Raw genomic sequence first — 21,516 nt, 5'->3', positions numbered from 1 at the left:
CCTTCACGGATCAGTTATGACAAATAACCGGATTGAAAAGTCGAACATCCATTTTTTTTTTAATTTTTTTTTTTCAAATTCAAAACTTTGAACAAATAAAAAGAAAATTCAGAATTAAAATTTTCGAATGACGGACTTTTAATAAAAAAGGGAGAGAAAAAAATATTAATTTTTTTTTCTTTTTGAAGAATAACCACTTGGCAAACGGTTCCGCGGCTTTGGCTGAAGACGTGCCAACCCGATCACAGCTAGCAGTCTCAGACCGAACACATCCTCCTCCATGAGAATGGATTTCTCAGCACTCACCATAAAGACATGTCCGGCAGCTGAGTGACACATTTGTTTGCGGGACGGGGGACACTCGAGGAAAGGGGGGGGGGGAAATTGAAGGACAAACGCCTAGTCGATGAGAATGAAAAAGCTCACATTCTTGGTCCTCCCCCCCCCCCCTTCAACACTCCCTTACCAGCCTCAGTGGTTGGGAAAAGCCGGCATACGTCACAGAACATGAAAGATAGTTCCTGTTGCCGTACGCCACAGAACGTGAGGACAGTTCCCGTGCCCCAAACTAATACCACGCTCTCCATGCCGATCAATTACCCAGTGGAAGAAATATACCACACGACCCTGTGGTCAGGCTAGATTAATTAACAGCTATTTGCATGCAGTGCCAATCTGAAATTTGCATTTCTGCTATTGCAAGTCCAAATAAAACCGAATGTACAGTTCTATAAAAATTGGAACTCACGCCGCAAAGGGAAGAGATCAAAACGAAAGCAATATTCACGCTTTAGAACAAAACTTTTACAGAAACAGGATTAGTAGTTAAAGGTTGCATCAAAAAAATAAAAATAGCACAAGTAATCCAGTTAAATCAACAAAGCAAATATACCGAGGTTATTCAGTTTCAAAAAATAATTAGATATTGATGTAGTTGTAGAATTAAAAAATAACAACTGCGATAAAAGGATTCTTCATACCGTAATAAAACATAATTAATACGATCTGAATATGGTTTGCATAATAAAAACGTAACATAAAACAACTGCCATAAAGTATCGCAGCCGTAATCAAACAATGTCCAAATCTTTACATTATGGGGAGCTTAAACATCTAAGGACAACGTTATTGGCAATATTATGGGATAGTAAAAAAGGCGTTATACATCTTATGAATTATGCGTTGCATTAGATGCAATTTAAAAATAAGCAAATCGGAAATTAAATTCCATACAATGTTAGTGCACATTTATACCTGAATTAAAATATACTAAGGAATGAGCAGCATAAATCATATAGGCTTCAGAATATGTAGTGTGGAAATAGTGTTTAATTCCTCACCTAAATAATACCACCGAGACGAAACCGGGAAAATAAAAGGTCATCGAGTACTCAATAAAATATTCTCATCTTTTGTCTAACCGCACGATCCCACTATTGCCCGTACATTTTCACTAGCTCTATGGAACTCCTGTCAAGTGTTTTATTTCAATGTGTACAGAATATTAAACGGACCAATTTGATTTACTCTAATTAGCGGTAGTAGAGAAGAGGGCGAAAACGGAAAGGACCAATCCGGCTGGATGGTACGCTGGTAGAATCAAGCGCTGGGACACTAATATTCTCTACAAATACAATCAAGCCGCGCCAGTTCTGAGCAGGCCCTGGCTGGACTTTGTACAAAAAGGGGGGAAAAGAATATTGACAATTCCGGAATATCTCAGACACAAGCGATCAATGTCGGAACTTGCAGAGGCGGCGCCGGCTCGATTGTGTGCGCGCGTGTGTGTGTGAGTATCAAGACTCTACAGGTGGGTGAAGCTGGAATGGGAACGTCTCCAGATGCAGGCGCAATTACCGGGAGCTGAAGATGGCACCGGTCTGCGTGGAGTGGTCCTTGTGGTTGCCGGCTTAACGATTACACCGGTGCCAACAGGCAGATTGTGCCGTTTTAGTACGGTGAGATGGGATATAAAATTTATGGCAGTAATCCAAGAAATGTGACAATTTCAAGCTGTGTTTTGAATATAACGGTCTTATTCATTGAACCAGAAACTTACCTTTAGCAGTATATGCATAAGTAAGTAAGTAAGGTTCCCTGTACGAACCCTGACGGTCCACGGGGAAAGTGAAGTAGAGTTCACCTATTTCTGTGACCGTGGTAAATGAAGGGATAGTGTGGTCAGCAGCCATTACTTTCCCTAACTTGAGTGAGATACTCATGTGCGTTTTACTGATTCGAACTCGGATTCGACTCGAGACTTTCCGGTCAGAAGTTTAGCATTCTAGACCACGCCGTTGCATAAGTACAAGCATAACTTGGCATACAATTAATTTAAATCATTGCCGACCAAATCATTTTAAACTGAGTAGGGATTACTGTAGTTTTAAAAACTAGCTCTACTCTATAGACATTCAAGAAAAATTGTTGTTGTTTTTTGTGTCAAAATCTGATAGTAAGAAATCAAGAAATACAACGATAAAAAAAAACCAAACGAAACGGCTATAAACTAGCAACCAGACAGAAAGAGGAACCAAGAAACTAAGTGACCAGACAGAAAGAGGAACCAAGAAACTAAGTGACCAGGCAGAAAGAGGAACCAAGAAACCAAGTGACCAGACAGAAAGAGGAACCAAGAAACCAAGTGACCAGACAGAAAAAGGAACCAAGAAACTAAGTGACCAGACAGAAAGAGGAACCAAGAAACTAAGTGACCAGACAGAAAGAGGAACCAAGAAACTAAGTGACTAGACAGAAAGAGGAACCATGAAACCAAGTGACCAGACAGAAAGAGGAACCAAGAAACCAAGTGACCAGACAGAAAGAGGAACCAAGAAACCAAGTGACCAGACAGAAAGAGGAACCAAGAAACCAAGTGACCAGACAGAAAGAGGAACCAAGAAACTAAGTGACCAGAAAGAAAGAGGAACGAAGAAACGAAAGAAACCAAGTCACCAAAAATAGTCCAAGAGCTCGCTGAAGAAAGACAAGACAAACGAGGTAATTACACAGTCAAAGACACAGTTCAACCCCATAGAATCTTTTAGAGGTCACTCGATTGTCTGTCTATTAAGACTCATTAACTGACACGAACAGAGATACCAAGAGAAAAAATCCAGCTCCTCTTACTGTAGTCTCGTTCACAAGAAAATTTAAACACGCCAGTGCAAAGAGATTTTTTTTCATTGGGGTAGGGACGTCTGGTCAATGGGTGGTGAGAAGTAACAGAGACAGTGGACGGTGGAGTTAAGGGACGGGTGGGTGGACAGTAAAGGCTGATTATGTCAGTCTTTTAGGATACTTAAGTTAGAAGTAAGATAGACACGGTACAAGTGGATGGTCACTTAAGGCTGATTATGTTAGGTCTTAAGGACAATGTCGTTAGAAGTAAGATAGACACGGTACAGTTAGGGGACTGGTGTGTCAATAGTAAAGGCTGATATGTCAGTCCTTTAACTACGTCAAGCTTTTTAAGATGATGACGTTCAGAAGTAACAGAGACCCAGTACAGTTACAAATAAGGGATTGGTGGATCGAGTAAACCACTGACGTTAAGAAGTAGCATAACCACAATACAGTTTAGGATTGGTGGATTGATGGACTACATAAACTACTAGCGTTAAGAATTAGCTATCTTATAATACAATTGGGATTGAGGGATTGATATACAACCTAGACTGATGACTTTATAAGAAGCATAGTTACAATACAGTCAGGATTGAGGTATTGATAGACAACATAGACTGGTGACCTTAAGAAGTAGCATAGTCACATACCAGGATTTAGGTATTGATAGACAATGTAGACTGGTGAAGTTAAGAACTAACATAGTCACAATACAGTCAGGATTTATGTATTGATAGACAACGTAGACTGGTGACGTTAAGAAGTAGCAAAGTCACATACCAGGATTTAGGTATTGATAGACACCGTAGACAACTGGCACCTAGACGAAGCTACATTACAGTTAGCATTAAGGGCTTGATAGACAACATAGACTGATGAAGTTAAGAAGTACCAAAGTCACATAATAGGATTTAGGTATTGATAGACAACGTAGACGATTGGCACCTAGACGAAGCTAAATCACAGTTAACATTAAGGGCTTGATAGACAACGTAGACTGATGACTGACGTTAAGAAGTACCAAAGTCACAATACAGGATTTAGGTATTGATAGACAACGTAGATTGATGACGTTAAGAAATACCATGGTCACAATACAGGATTTAGGCATTGATAGACAACGTAGACTGCTGGTACCTAGACGAAGCTACATTACAGTTAGCATTAAGGGCTTGACAGACAGCCGTAGACTACTCGTGCCAACCTTGTCACGCTGGATGAGAAAGCTACAGAAGTGAGCTGTTCTCTTGTCATCCGGGCAACAATTGATTCCAATCTCTGCCTTCAACACTCCACCCCCGACACATGGGAACGGCTCTATTATGCATCTGATTAGTGCTGCCAATTTTACTTGCGACGAACATTAGACACAGAAAATAGACCGGCTAAGATTTGATATATCTCCTGACTCGCAGAAGGGGAAGAAGAAAGAGAAAGAAAAAAAATACGGGACGGGGGGTATAGCTGGAGACCTTTTCACTGACCAAGTTTATGCATCCCTTGAGGCTACGGGTGTAAGCGTGATAAATCTGTAGTGCAACAGAGCTAATCAGGGCCCATCGATGACTGTGGCCGACTCGCTCCCCGCGGGCTGGACCCTGATCACTGTCGCCGCGCAAGCCAGGCTATTAAGGAAATTACCTGTCAGTTGCAGGCACAAAGTCTTCTAATGAAAGGTCGCACGAGGGCCGGGCTGATCAGGGCTGGAGGGGAGGGGGCGATTGATTGGAATCAATGAAGCGAGGGTGCGGGCTTCATTACAAGCGATATGAGCCCCCACATCAAATAAAACCACCGCGCTAGTGTTACACGGTGGTGCATCGATCTACAGTCCACGGTCGACTCGAGTGTTTTGACTCAAGAATTCTCAACGCCTTAATGGTCTTGAAACTTACTCAGAGCTGCTTACCAAATTTAAATTAGCGGAATAATGATGTATCATATGCAGTTAAATTTAGATTAAAGAAACACTCCATAGGAGATATTAGTTAATGATAAGTCATTAATCTAAGCATGACAATTGATATCCATATTTGTATTTAGTTCATATATATATATATATATATATATATATATATATATATATATATATATAGATATATAGATATATAGATATATATAGGACAAAAGATCGATCTACCAATCAATCAATCGATGTGTGTGTGAGGAATACCTAAAATTAAGTCACATTTAATGAACTCACTATTCACAAGGGGCATTGGTATCCAAAAATAAAGATCAGATGTGCTTAATGCCAGACCAGCTCACTTCCACGGGAAGGCGCGGATCCCTTCACTAGTATATAATCAACTTATCAAAACTGAAGCGAGTCCCACCCAAACACCAATCAACGGGGTCCTCCCACTTGATTACCATGTGATGTAAGAGCACGCAACAGTGTACCAGGCCATGCACCCCTCCCCCCTCCCCTCCCATAGCCGAGATTACCGCTCGGGTCACTACAGGAGATAATGGCACGCGCCACGGGTAATGACAGGGGGGAGGGGAAACCACTCTACAACCACAGCATGATGACACGGGCATTGCAATAGAGAGAGAGTTGGGTGAGTGATAGGTGAGGGTACATTCGTTTCCAAGGCCGCCTGCTCTTAAAAAAAAAACTGATATTTACCACCCAGCCCCACCCCTCGAGAAAAATCGGTGAGTAGAGAAATGCAACGACTCGTATCCAAGGCCGCTTGGTTTGTTTTAAACTTTAAAAATTACCTGTCCATCTCTTTCTCTCCCCCCCCCCCCCCACTTGAAAATCGGTGAGTTGAGAAATACAACCAAGAAGAAAGAAAGGAAAAAAAAGAGGGAGAGAGAGATATGACAACAAGCACGGGTAAAATTGAATATTTGATCAGCGCATCGATACAACAAACACCGACAGCAAATAATCTTTTTCCTTGGTAACACAACGGAGATCATTGAGGTAAATTGACGATAGCCCTCCCTACAGCCCCCCCCCCCCCCCCTACACGATCAAACATTCAATACATGCAGAGGTCGCACACACCGAGAACCGCCTTACAAAAATATGTATTGTCCTTACGGAGATCATTGAGGTAAATTGCCGATAGCCCTCCCTGCAGCCCCCCCCCCTACACAATCAAACATTCAATACATGCAGAGGTCGCACACACCCAGAACCGCCTTACAAAAATATGTATTGTCCTTACGGAGATCATTGAGGTAAATTGACGATAGCCCTCCCCCCCCCCCCCCCTACACAATCAAACATTCAATACACGCAGAGGTCGCACACACCCAGAACCGCCTTACAAAAATATGTATTGTCCTTACGGAGATCATTGAGGTAAATTGACGATAGCCCTCCCTGCAGCCCCCCCCCCCCTACACGGTCAAACATTCAATACATGCAGAGGTCGCACACACCAAGAACCGCCTTACAAAAATATGTATTGTCCTTACGGAGATCATTGAGGTAAATTGACGATAGCCCTCCCCCCCCCCTACACGGTCAAACATTCAATACATGCCGAGGTCGCACACACCGAGAACCGCCTTACAAAAATATGTATTGTCCTTACAAGTGCTTGATAATAAACAGTTATACTGGGATCTGCGCATAGTCAGATGCAGTGTGGTTTTGTTTTAATTATGTAATATATAAACATTCAGAAATACTATACTGTCATCATTTGAGAGGTTAGGAACGGAATTAGATAGTAATAAACCGGGAGTGATCTCCCCTAAACTTTCTCGAATATTCTTATGTAACTTGGAATATAGACATGATTTTTAATTACTTAAACTTTTAAAAATAGAATAGAATCTCATAGAAAAAAGAATTGCGCCCCAAGCGAACGCCAAAACAAAAATGTGCATAATAGTGCGCAATAGTATTAGTACTTTATAAATTTACATGCGTTTTTTGAGAAATCGGAAATAGCGTAAATTAGTACTTCCGGTCAACGGAAATTACCCAAAATTTGACAGAAGGTAGAGATATAGATCTTTTACTTACATGTGAAATTTCATTTATCTATCTAAAATAGTACTCAAGTTATAGGCTTTTGAAAAATTAAAAGTAGAAAAAGTACCACTTCCGGTTATCAGAAATCGCTCAAAAGTTGATACGGATCTACGATTTTGATAAAATACTTATGTATGAAATTGCATCAACCTAGCTGTAACGGTACTCAAGTTATCGTGTCTACACACAGACAGACAGACAGACAGACACACAGACATGATTGTAAAATTATTTTTTTCCGTATCAGTGAGGTGAAAAACGTCGAGATTTCTAAAAATCTCGATTTTTTTTTGCACGATTACAAGACTTTCTCTATACTTCGTATATACGAGAAAGTAGAAAAGGGGATGGCATTGGACTAGATTAGATTATACAGTATTAGATACATATTGTTACTAATAATTATTTGCAGTGAGATTCAGTCAAATTTAACGTGTTAACGTTTATCCGAGGAGAGACAGTGTGTCAATATGCCAACTGTGAACAAGACCAGATGTAATGATGAACTATAATGACAAAATTTCACCATAAAATGGCTATATAATATTTACATTTAAAAACAAACGTAATTTGACTGGGATACACAAAAAACAGTAGATGCTTCTACCTAACCACACTCTCTCTCTTCCCACTCCGCCCTTTGTCTATTTCCTTCACCACACACTTTATTTACAAGACTTCATTTCCTATCTCTCACTCTGCATTTCCTCCAGCATTTTCTTATTCTCCATTCCCTCCCTCTCCCTCAAACTCTCCATTCCCTCTCCCTCAAACTCTCCATTCCCTCTCCCTGAAACTCTCCATTCCTTCCGTCTCCCTGAAACTCTCCATTCCTTCCGTCTCCCTCAAACTCTCCATTCCTTCCGTCTCCCTGAAACTCTCCATTCCTTCCGTCTCCCTCAAACTCTCCATTCCTTCCGTCTCCCTGAAACTCTCCATTCCTTCCGTCTCCCTCAAACTCTCCATTCCTTCCGTCTCCCTGAAACTCTCCATTCCTTCCGTCTCCCTGAAACTCTCCATTCCTTCCGTCTCCCTCAAACTCTCCATTCCTTCCGTCTCCCTCAAACTCTCCATTCCTCCCTCTCCCTGAAACTCTCCATTCCCTCTCTGCCATTCAGATCATGTTTCAATCGCCTTTAGCTTACGCCGAAGTTGTAAATCACACCTAAGATACAACAGCGCGTCTAAGACAAAAGACTGACCCATTCTCTCGCACCCTACTATTACTGTAATTAAAGGCATGTATGCACCTCGCTACCTCCCAGTGAGCTCAAATTGCGAGGGACGGGCCAGGAACACGCCGCGGACTGAGGGGGGGATGAAATCGCTTCACTGTAGGGGTTCATCATGTTCTTTGATTATATTGATTCCAATTCTTACGCCTGATGATGCCGGATCAGAATTTTATTTCCCAGCAATTTTCTCAATTCAGGTCGAACAGGGATGGAAAGGAGACAGGAGTTGGTTGAGATGCAACAGACTTGAGATATATGAGTTTATAAATACGTTTCTCTCAAACAGACTTTAGAAATATGAGTTTATAAATACGTTTGTCTCAACAGACTGTAGAAATATGAGTTTATAAATACGTTTGTCTCAACAGACTGTAGAAATATGAGTTTATAAATACGTTTCTCTCAACAGACTTTAGAAATATGAGTTTATAAATACGTTTCTCTCAACAGACTTTAGAAATATGAGTTTATAAATACGTTTCTCTCAACAGACTTTAGAAATATGAGATGATAAATACGTTTCTCTAAACAGACTTCAGAAATATGAGTTTATAAATACGTTTCTTTCAACAGACTTCAGACATATGAGTTTATAAATACGTTTCTCTCAACAGACTTCAGTTATATGAGTTTATAAATACGTTTCTCTCAACAGACTTCAGTTATATGAGTTTATAATATTTTTTTTATTAACTATGGTGGAAGCGTAGACGTGAGATAAGCGTGCATTGTAAACGGTGGTTGATTCCAACTTCACACGGTTATCATGACGGCGTGATGATTCAAATTTAAAAAAAAAATTGATCTAGTAATACTAAAGTAAGTATGCAGAATTTAAATATCTTATTAACAATTCGCAGGCTTAAAACTTACATCATTAAATTTGCCGTTTTATAAATGTGACTCGTAGCTGCTTATCAATACATTATAGATGCAATATTGTTTAAACGTGCTTGGCGATATAAGGGGAACAGTCGAATTAAACTCCAACAACAGTCAGCAAGGGCATTATTTAAAAACTAACAAGACTAGCGTTAAGTCGTATCTGCCTAAGTCAAGTGCCTATTTAAGACAAGTCGAAAGTTCTTCAAATCTCGGAATTTTTCATTTCGACATGGCCAGTCATTCAAGTTCTTTCTTCTTCTTTCTTAATTTTAGACTTGGAAGGCATTCCTTACAACACAATTGCGTATACGTGTCAATTGCTTTATTTTTGGATTTGAGACAAAGCCTTTGTCTCAACCGAGAACAAACTACAAGGCAGCAGTTGTTAGATTTTGGTGTTGTCTCTCCTAGAAGAGTTGATATCCCCAGCAATCGAGCCTCATGTGCCCGAGGGTTTGAACTCGAGACTTTTCGGTTTAGCAACCATGAGCTTTACTGACTCGACCACACCGACCCCTATTAAGTCTCTGAATTAGATAGTTCGACATGGACAGTCTTCAAATCTCGAACATTTTACGTAACCTGTATTCAAACCTTGCAACTCTGCATTTCGGTATAATCTGTCTTCAAACTCTCACTTAGCCATTACAAGCTTCCTACCAGCCAGAGGTTCAATAGACGATTAGTTAACTAGAACATAATGGTTACGATTTACTGGCGCTTATATTCGACACCATGTCTACATCAATAACTCCTCAGCGGTTCCCTACATCGAAAAGCATGTGCAAAAATATCACTCACCAGCCCATGGCCGTATTTTAAATCGCAGATTCCAAGACAAATTCTCCCAGGCGATCCACATGACGGATAAGAATGGGGAAAAGATGACAAGACATTAGACAAACAGAAAGCACATCCATCACACACGCACACTCTCGCGCTGAATAATCTAAAATTCTACGGGAACTAAAAAAAAAAACGCGTAACATGCAAAAGAATGTCACAAAAATCCCGCAGATGTCCTATTCTTATGCATGTAAATCAAGTATCTATTCTAACTATCTAATGTTAATATCGAAACATTATCAGCATTTGATTTTAGGTTTTTAAGCATTTCTCAGCACAATGATAATAGCTGTAATATGCTTTTTATAAATGAGGTAATCTAGAATGAAAAAAAAAACGCAAGCCTTGAAATGTTTACAGCTTGCATTAGCCAAGTCAATAATGTAGAAAAAAAAAGTTCAATCCAGTGTAAATGGTTTATTTAGATACCGTCATCTACCAAGAAAAAAAACAAAACAACCCACACGCCCTTCGGAGTTTATATCCCCCCCCCCCCCCATTGCACAGGCCGTCTACGTCAAAGTGGTCGATGCCAATTCCAGACAATCGCGTGTGGATGGGTTACCAATCTGGCACAAGGACCAGATACCCTCCAGCACCTGTCCCAAACAGCAGATAAACCACGGGAAGGGAAATCTCGGCCCTGTTTTCTCTGAAGGGGTCCCCGCAGCCGGCGCGTCTCCGGGCTCATGACAAGAGCGATAACCCGTCCCATCCTAAACGGAATCTCCAGTCTATTGAAGGAAATTACCGTCTGTAATGGCCAGTAACAACAGGGCCTTCTCATTACCCATCTAAATTACTAGGACCGTGGCTTATCCTGCCTCCCCCGTGGTCCATCAAATGGGACAATTTTTTTTTGTTTATAAGCGAAGCAGAAGGAAGAGGGGCAGGGAAAGACCAACCGGATGGGGAAAAATTGGGCGATAAAATAAGACATGCGTCGAATGGGTTTAAAACTGGCAGCTCTTAATAAATAATTGAGCAGTTTTACGATACTGTTTGACTCGTATTTAGAAATCGATGCGTATCATGATTCCAATTTACCAGTAAAGATAGCCTGGAGGTGAATCTAGCATCAATACATTTCGGGTAATATAAGCTCTACTTTTATTGAGATCATATCAGCAACGAAAACAAATTTTTTAAATAGAAAATTTTTTTAAAGCATAGAACAAGTCTACCATACAACAGTAAATATAACTTTTAAATGCTCAGTTGTCGAACCAAGTATCAAGCACAAGAAAGTAACAGCCACTTTACCATAGCGCTGGCAGTGTTTTATCGCAATGTTCCGGTATAAAAAGGTTGTGTCTCGATGTTCGGAAATAGACAACGTGTGTTTTCAGATATCAAAATTGTATACATCAATGTTGGGATTTAGCAAAAATAGTAAAGTAGTAAAGTCCCCTTTTCAAACCTGACGGTCTATAGGGCAAGTGAAGTAGAGTTCATTTGTTTCTGTGACCTCAGCATATGAAGAGATAGTGTGGTCAGCACTATGCCCTTAGCAAGTAAAGCTGGGTAATATATAGATTCGGCCAAAATATTAAAGAAATCGACAGAAATATAACGTTTCTTTTCTAAAAAAAAACAAGCATCTGCCCAAAGATCTTCGATGGCTTTACTAATTCTTCTCATAGCTTGTGAAAATATGCACGGCTGACAGCCTGATGCTAATCTATGGTAACGTTTAACGTTGGGCCACACACAGATTAGGGTCAATGCTAAAAATGGCGGATCAAATTTAAAAAAAATAAGCTGTTGAAAAATAAAGTAGAAGATGAAACGGAAAAATTGTTAAGCTTTGGTTTGTAAAACTGAACACGATTTATATTTTCATGTGTACAACAATATTAGTTTTCGACATAGCTGGACTTATATTATTTTGTAAGCGTAATTTATAATATACTTCATTTTAATAATATGAATAACTTGAGTTTAAATTCAAGTTTACTTCCTAATGAATGACTTGAGTTTAAATTCAAGTTTACTTCCTATCTGAGCTTAAAATAAGGGAGACCTTATCTGTCTGTCGTGAACATACAGAGATGCGCTCTACTTCACCCGTTTTAACAAAAGTAAGTATAAAAACGATACTTCATTAAGCAACAGTAAACGAATCATGTCTTAGCAATGCAAAATAAACACCACACCTAAATGAAAACGCCATTCTAAACAGTAAACAACACATGGCTATTAAAATATAAAACAGAAGGCATGATTATCATCAAAACGTAAAACTAGACAATACATGGATATCAAAATATATTTAAAAAATACTAAATACACGACTATCAAAACGGAAAAGAATAATTAAAACCCATAAAAACAATGGGGTAAAATAAATGTTCTGCTATCATTTCTAGCACCGACAGGAAACAGAGGCCGTAACCAGACCGGATGAAGGGAAATCACGTTGATGGATTGACGTTACCCTCTGCCGTCAAAACGATATTACCCCATTTATCCTTTGATTGCCTTGAGACAAAACACCAATTACCTGGGCGGGGAGCGGTGACAGTGACCAATCACTTTCGACGCTCTTGGAATTTAAACGTTGCCCCGGTCAGCGATGTTATGAGAAATGTGTACGAGGCTTTCTTTAGATTTATTGTGGGTAATCCCACAAGTCTATCAGTAACTGGACCTAGATTTCACCTTGTTCAGAAGGGCATAGGAAGTGAGTTTGGAAAATTAAAGATGGCTGTGTAAATGGGTGACCATAACAAAATTCTGAATAATTCAACGTAAAAAAAAAGCCAAAGAAACCACTGCATCTATCTAAGATACGTCATTTTTGAAAGGGTACTTAAATTAAAAATATTTTATTTTTGTTAATTCAGGAAGTTGTTCTGCTGTTTCCAACATAAGAAGACAAAAAGATAATATTTAGTTTGTTTGTAAAGGTTTGGTTTAAAATCACCATATAGGCTTATGTCTCTAGGACCTGAACAACAAACAAAACTATAAGATGAAGCTCGATAGCTGGGGACGTCAATTATTCTAGGAGAGACAACTCCGAAATCAAACAACTGTTGTCTTGTAGTTTGTACTAAAAGAGGGCTGAAATCGGAGTCAACGGCCTATATGGCGCATAACAATGGCCCCAATACACCCCACTCAAGGAAAGCCTATATGTATATGGGGCACCTGCAGATCTGGAGACCACAGCCCATGAAGTTGGACTTGTTTAAATCCTCCAACATAAACAAAATTAAGAACGCAGAAGAAGAACAAAGAAGAAGAAAAAACAAAACAAGACAATGCAAATTATATAAGAATGCAAGAATATGTGTACAAGAAGAACCTCAAAAATCTGCACTGGAACTCTCGTCCAGGACAGCAGTGTCGATTGAAGGTCTCGGCCAGGGGTCAGCCAGCGATGTATCATTCCGCCCTCGTGATCCCAGTGTTGGCACGCTGAGGGGGTAATCAGACCCTCCGTCGGCACGGATCACGTGTCAATCAATGACGGGGTGCTGACCAATAACAATCACCTCATACCTACGCGGAGACTATCAACTGCCCTCTAGAGACCCAACACCAATGAAGTACCCTATAGAAATATGTTCACGCACGCACTACCTTCTACTGCCAATCTAATCACGTGATTTGGTTTTTAAACAGTCTCCCGACCAGAAACTGCGGTGACTCCATGAGTCTACCCAGCTCTATTGAGTATCAGACGCTAGTCACCACGAGTTCGGAACCTTAGCTCGATACCGTAAGTAGTCCTTGACCGAATAGCCACTCATGTACAAACCAGGTAGCGCGACTTACAGTAGGAGGAAGGAAAAGCCTGACGGAGACCCACGGGTCTAGCGGCTGGTAGATGTTCTACATGAGTGAGATTCTTCCCCCTGTTCCGGTCAGCCCAGCTAATGAGCGTAGCTTGAACCCGTAATGGCCACATACCAAAAGAGGAAAGGAGAGAGGACGAATTTTTCCACATATCTTGGAATAAGATAAAAGCTACATCGTCAGCCCCATTGAGTAGAAGATATTCCACTTCAGTCATTATTGGCAACTCGTACCCACATGCGTGTATAGTAGGAGCTGCAGCAGTCATTAGGTACTGGGTTTAGTATTTCTTTTGGACACTTTTCTCCGAGGGGGGGGGGGGGCACTAGTTGTATTGACGCATATATTTTAAATGAGAAATATTTTTATATTTTAAACGAAATATTTCGTTCGGGAGGGTGGAGGGGGGTCAGGGATACCCGAAAGAAACTCTGACAGTGTTAGGTTTGAGTCAAAGGAATCAACAATACTAGGAATATGTCCGTGTGGACTAGTTAACTAAAGATCACAATTGTGTGAACTACTATTTCCGTGATATTTAGCAATCTAAATGTCTAATATGGAATTGAAACGTGACGGTTCTGATATTAAAGAGACGCGTGTTCAGAGCCAAAAGATTTGACTCAAGAAACATTTACTCCAGAGGCTCTCAAAGAAAAGTTTATCTTTATCTTATCGATGCAACTACATAACCGCTTACACGAAAAATGTACGTTTAGGAGAAAACATAACAAGAAAATTGAAAAGTTCAAAGTGGCTTGCAAAAAATAAAAATCAAGTTTTTTTTTTTAAAAAGGCAGTAAAAACAAACATCAACGTGCGATAACAAAGGATGCCATACATTCAATGCAGCGACGAAGCGGGCATTGGCGAAAATTGATCAGAGTTAAGAAGTGGGAAGGAAAATGTAGTCATTTTGATTCATTGATCTCCGCGCAGTCTGGGGGGCTTTACAGAGAAATAATAACTAGCCACACAAGGGGGAAATACCGGCACATAAAGGGACGAAATCTGTCGCAGTGGGCGGTGGGGTGGAATCTTCAGGCGGACACTTAGAATGGAATCAAAACCCAAATTAATGACAGACTGATGAAATCCAAAAGCAAAGGAAGAAAAAAAAAATTCCGTAATTTTTAAAATCTTGCAAGTAAAGGACATGGAACTGATGTGAAGACGCATTGTAGGTCCAATAGCGGCTTGTAACCGCCAGAGGCGCGGCATTTGTTATCGGACATCACAAACTGCCTGATGAGAAACATCCAGATTTCCTGGGCGGAGACATACGAACAAAGATAATATCAACATTACCGTCACTGAATGGGGATTTTGATAAGAAAATGGACGGATCGAAGAGCTCAGCCTAGAAAGGTATAGATAAGAAAAATTAGCGGATTGAAGAGATCAACCTAGAAAGGTATAGATAAGCAAAATTAGCGAATTGGAGAGCAAAATTAGCGGATTGAAAAGTTATCCAGAAATGTATAGATAAGCAAATTAGCTAATTGAAGAACTCATCCTAGAAAAATATAGATATGCATCGTTAGTGGAATGCAGAGCTAAACCTTACAAAGATAAGATAAGCAAACAGAATGCATAAAATCGACACCAAGATTTGTTTAGATAGTTTAGCAGACCAAAGAGCTCAACTTATATGTTTTACAGGGAAAGTGTGGTCAGCACTATGCCCAGCTGCCTTTCTCTGTGTGGACCCTGGTAGGTTCTACAGACTTGAACCCAAATTCAGAATCAAGACTTTTTGGTTAACAGTCTAGCGCTCTACCGCTAGGCAATGCCATCCCAATAACGTGTCGCACATTCATTAAATATTGAACCCTTCACTGTGAGGCTAAAACACTTCAAATACTTGACTCTGATAATAAAGGACATATGTTTAAGACAGTTATATAAAAGAAAGCATTAAGAATATAACCACGGAGTTGGTACAAAGTTTAGATTGTTAAAAATTGTTAAATAATATTAATAAACAAAACACAAAGCAGCATACGCTTGTTTGAAAATGAATTGAATGCAAGTAGTTAAAGAACAAAACAAAAACAACAGCAGCCAGCTGATTGCCAACCCAGCTTTCAAAGTTAAAACAAGGTGTTCTTTTACCCGTTCAACACTAGGGTTAAAAACTGAAACGGAAATTATCAGCTTAGACAGTTTACAATCAACTGAAATGTTGGGGGTGCCGTTGAGAAACCGAAAGGATTGTTCATTTTATAACACGACAAAAGATTAACGTGTTTTCAGTCAACCTTTTAAGGAAATGAGTTCCAGAGCTCAATACATTTTTTAGTCTGGACTATAACTTAAAATTATACCGGTGGACTTTGCAATCAATACTTCATTAAAATAAAATAAACATAAAAAGTATGAAATGGAACCGCCATTGAATGAGAACAAAACTGTGATTTAACAGAAGTTTCCACACACTACCTTACAGATAACCAGCTACAGTAGAAAAAGTTTAAGACATAAGGGCTTGATTGTTACAATGATAATGGTCATAAAAGGTTTATTATTTATTTATTATAGGCATTTAGGTTTGTGATTTCTACTTTAAAAAGATGACATCATATGATGATTAAAAATGGTATATATATACAGTACAAATCAAACAAAAGCTTTTCCCAAGATAAAAAAAATAAATAAATCCGATACTGTAAGATATTTTCGTACTTGGGAAATCTGCACTAAACTCTTCTGTTTAAAACAACTTAAACCTTACTTTAAATAGAAATGTAACATATATATTTAATAAACATATAGGACTGTCCGCAGAGCTGCACATGCATGAAATGTCAAGAGTTTTTTAAATACAGCGGGAAAAGGTAATTATATTACTGGTACAAACTTTGCCTTAAATTCATTATTCAAGACATTTTAAAAACACAGGTTACAACTTTTCTAAATGATTTAATTTTGAGTATTATATTGTTCTATTAAAGTGTCATTAACATTTGCTGACTAAGTTGATTTTTCTGAAAACTGAACTTTCTTTAAGCAAATAAAAAAATGTATGAGAAAAAGTTGTTAAGTAATAAATATCATAAACTAGAATTTAAAAGATATATTTAGATAGTTAAATGGAAGCAGAAAAACTTTTTTTTTAAATGTTGAAAAGGGAAATAAGTAGATAATATAATGAAATAATGAAAAATTAGAAATAAATAATCAACAAAACTGGCTTACAAGATTAATTATCTTAATATTTATAAACTTTAAAGGTTCATTTTAAAATTTTCTAAAATTAAAGATTTTTATTTGAAAAATTAATGATCTGGTCCTACATAAAGACAGCACGAGTGAAATGCCTTGAAGCAAAGTTGTTGAAAAGTTAAGACTTGAAAATATGAAGCATTCCGCTGAGAACAATTGGCTGGAAAAGTGGTTCAAAATTTATATAATCATTCTAAAATTTAAAAAGATGCATTTAGAAAATATGACAAGCGGTAAAATTAGGGTTATATTTTCATAAATTAAAGTTATGGAACCGGCAATATTTCATATGCTGATAAGATGTTAAAAAATAATTTAAGATTTTTTTTTTTATGTCCTGCACCTATTATACTGAGTCAACTTGATTAAAGTCACAACAATTGTTTTACATGATAAAATAAACATAGCGTACAGGGTGACAAAAGAAACAAAATGTCGAATGGTAGACTGTTTATATTAATAAAAACATCTTTAGGCTTTAATAAGTTAATATAAAATGTAATGAATGACTAAAAAGAAAAGGATGACTTTAAGTCATAAATGACTTTTACTGTCATGATCAGAGAAGCCTACCAATTTTATGACTTTAAAAAAATATTAAAATTTGAGCTTAATTTTATATTTAAAAAAAAAAATTTCCTTTGGTTATTTAAATTTTAAGAATATTGGACCTAGGCCTAATTATACAGCACTTGAATTCCGAGGAGCGGGTCATTTACAGTGAACTTTGATGTAGTTTTGAACACTTAAATTTTTTATTGTTATAGATTTTAAGTAGCAGCACTGCTGCAAATGTATTTCAAATTCAGTTGGCCTAAATCTGATGTTCCAATTTTTCTTGATAATCTCAAATAGCTATTGTTTATGCTATAGACTACTCAAACACGTCAGTATTTTTCTCATACCAATAAGATAACATGTGGGTTGTGGTGTTCAAATTTTACATAGGCCCTATAGTACCAATACATTTTTTTTAATAAGATAGATTTAGATTTAATTTTAAAGAAAGGTGAAGAAACATCGCTAGTAAATGATCTACTTGTTGTATTAAATTTGTCTTCTTGCACATCTAAAACAAAACAATCAAGAAATTTTAAAAAATATCTTGCCAATTGTGTCTCGTCGCTATTTGCTTGTAATTCCGAACACATGTTTTGCACTTTATTGCCTTATCATTTTGACTCTTTACTTCAATGGGCCTTTAGGTCCAAATATAGGTCCCATTTCATATTTGCTATCAACACTAGAATTTTTAATAGCCTACCTAATAGAATTTTTAAAGGCCATTGTGCTGCTCTCAATATTGTTTCAGCTATTTTACATTTTTTAGTCTTTTTCCCTAAATATATTTAAATAATTTAAAGGGGCCTAAACTTAAAAACTACATTAAATTTGATTAAATCTAGTAACTCAATACTAGTTTAGTGATAGTGTTTAGTTTAGTAAGAAGTAGCTACAACAAACTAAAGCTAAAATTTATCGGTAATCTATCGTTTTGGGTACGTAAAATCGCCCGCGGCTATTAATGTACGAAAAAGTTACCTCATTGTCAAGGCTTTAGGAGAAGTATATTGTGATATATTTGTGTCAAATATTATAGATAAATGAATAATAAACCTAAATCAATGGCTAAATATATCAATATATGCCAGAAATTAACTTTAAACAGCAGTGTTTGCAAGCAAGATTTGCTATATAAACAGCAGCCATTTGTAAAATAGAGTGACTTCCGCCTGTCTCGCGCTATATCCGCTATAAAAAAAAACTTAAACAAGATGGCTGCTATAGTAAATGAGCATGGTTGCATCTGTTGGAAACATCGCTAGTCTTCATTTATTACTGAAAAGTTTTAATTCAATTGTTTAAAAACAGGTACATAAATGAATCAAGGAAACATTTTTGTATTTTTCAAAACATAAATCCTCCTCAAAATGTGAAATAATTATTAAAATTTAAGGAGTCACCTGTTTTTCACATTACTAGTCGCGGGCGATTTTACGTACCCAAAACGATAGATTACCATTTATCTTAGAGGCCTACCTAGTAGGCCTACCTATCAATAGTAAAAATTATCCAAGTTTAGTTAAATTGTAAGGCCTAGTTAGATCAGATCTAGATCTAATCTAGATTCTAGATCTAGAGTCTAGACTAGAGTCTAGACTAGACTAGAGAGAGACTAGAAGTCTAGACTAGAGTTGTTTTTTTAGAATTTTTTTTACTCACACACACAGATGATGGTGATGCGCATCAATAATTTCATTGATCAAGTTGACTCAGCTAGATCTATTCTCTCTGAGAGTAAATATAGTCTAGACCTTTCTAGATCTTTATTCTGGATCAATAATTACAGTAGATCTATAACTAAAAATCAACTAAACACTTCAATACTACAAAATTTCCAGAAGAATAACTACCGGAAGTTTAATACCACGAAGAATACAGGAAACCGAAAGTTCAGTATCAGAAGTCTACTTCCGGGTTAAACTAGTATAAATGATCTTAACATTTATTCGCATTTTAAAAGCTTAATAATGGTAGCTACAAAATGGCATAGACATTAGACAAAGACGAGATCGATGACTACTATAGTCTATTTGAAACAAATTCTTGTTCAAAACGAGTATTTTAAAATCCTATGACACGAATTATAATAAGCAACGTAGGCTTAGCTGGCAGAAAATAGAAATTAGCTGGCATATTCTACCCGGTGTTTTTAAAATGGCTAATGTATATTCGAGCGTGTTGTTTGTGAACAAATATAATTTAAAATTATCTTATTCTTAAGCACTAATATGTATTGATGCATCTATAAACGACGAGCCACACCTTAAGGATAGGTAGTTTTTCAAGAAAAATAATAATAGTGGCATTTTTTATTAGAGGGCACTGTTTCTTCCAGACTTTTTTCACCCGGGGGGGGGGGGGGGCACATAAAATTTTCGGGGGGGGGGGGGGGGCGTACACTGTTAAAAGTATATATTTTCTACATAAATTTCATTTCGTTCGGGGGGGGGGGGGGGGGTTCGGACAATGTTTTCAGTAGGAGTGGGGGGGGGGAATCTGGATATTTTAGACGACGTGCGACGATATGGGGAGTGGAGAGTATAGTCGGAGATTGCAGGCATCTCATCATTACATGACGTCACATACCAATTAACTGGTCCATCGTCTGTGTTTTCAACTGATGATGTATGTTCACCTTTACGTTATGTTTTTTTCCTGTTTAAGAGGAGCGATAGCTAGCCCTAACCTTAACATACCCTCCTGTATTTGCAGTTATTGGCTTCTCAAACCTGGTATACAGTCTGAGTATGTTGAATACGTTAATTCAACTAAACTACAAGACACATAGGGCAGGTGAAGCAGAGGTCAGCTGTTTCAATGAATCCCCCCCCCCTCCCTGTCATACTGACGGATAGTGTGGTCAGAGCAATTCCAAGCCGTCTTAGTGTCAAGTCCGGTATCCGTCAGTACTAGGAGAACTCAGGTGAGCCTGCAGACTAGAGCTCGGGATCCGAACTCGGGACTTTCGATTTAGCAGTCGTGAGCTCTATCACCCCACCACCCCGCTCCAAACAATAATTAACGGCATATTTAAAAAAAAAAGTCTTTTAAAACCGAAAGGCTAAAAAAGCAATCTCCAACAATCATCTAAAAAATGTGATTCCTATTTTAAAAATGCGCACTATTAAACGTGTTTGATTCGAAAAACCCCAAAATAAATATTTTTCATTATCGTGTAGTAAATTTATGATGCGCTGTTTCCGGAAGAATGGTAGCTTCCCTTAGCTAGAATGTAAACAATAAAAAAGCAAGGAGTAAAGAACACATCTGTCTGTAGTCGTAAAGGGATAAAAGGATACCATTTAGAAACGCGTGAGAATTACTATGAGTTAAGCCACCGCCTAGGGCCAGAAAAACAGAAGTAATTATTACCAGACTAAATACTACAATACATGTATAACAAACAAGGCCGGACTCATACCCAAAAAGAATTCCATAAAAACTAGGTAGGGTTATCCTAGTGTAAACAGTGGCTATGCTAGTACATTGTACTGCAATCTTAACCTAGCCATAGTACTCACACTGGTATACAGTATTAATCTAATATAAATCCTAACCCTGATTTTATGCCATATTATTCTTGTAACACGTTGTGGTTTATTCTTTGGCGAGTTTCCGGCCTTGTTTTTGATATATAAGCTGAAGGGTAATCCATAAATAACGTCACGCTTTTTTGACGATTTTTACCCCCCCCCCCCTTTCCCATCGGTCACACATCGTCACAAAAAGCCAGACCCCCCCCCCTAAAATGACGTCACACCTCAGTCTACACCCCCCCCCCCCCTTAAAATTGCAGTTGAATTTTTCTCAAAAAATGATATTTTCCCAAAA

At 38.1% G+C, this 21,516-nt stretch overlaps 1 protein-coding gene across 2 annotated transcripts in view; it reads right to left on the bottom strand.

Annotated features, from left to right (window-relative positions):
* The window catches only part of LOC131939650 (zinc finger CCCH domain-containing protein 10-like), a 113,997-nt gene extending 94,458 nt beyond the window's left edge, over positions 1–19,539 (bottom strand). For both annotated transcript variants that reach the window (XR_009386445.1, XM_059298093.1), the window contains exon 1: positions 19,345–19,539. The gene's annotated coding sequence lies outside the window, so the exon portion shown is untranslated. The remainder of the gene's footprint in view (positions 1–19,344) is intronic.
* Positions 19,540–21,516: the final 1,977 nt, after the last annotated feature.

This window comes from Physella acuta, unplaced genomic scaffold, assembly GCF_028476545.2.
Source record: "Physella acuta isolate Inbredline_101_S28 unplaced genomic scaffold, ASM2847654v3 ptg000286l, whole genome shotgun sequence".
In the NCBI taxonomy this organism is placed as follows: Eukaryota; Metazoa; Mollusca; class Gastropoda; family Physidae; genus Physella; species Physella acuta.
The sequence above is the reverse complement of the archived record's forward strand: the minus strand, read 5'-3'. Positions and strand labels throughout refer to the sequence as shown.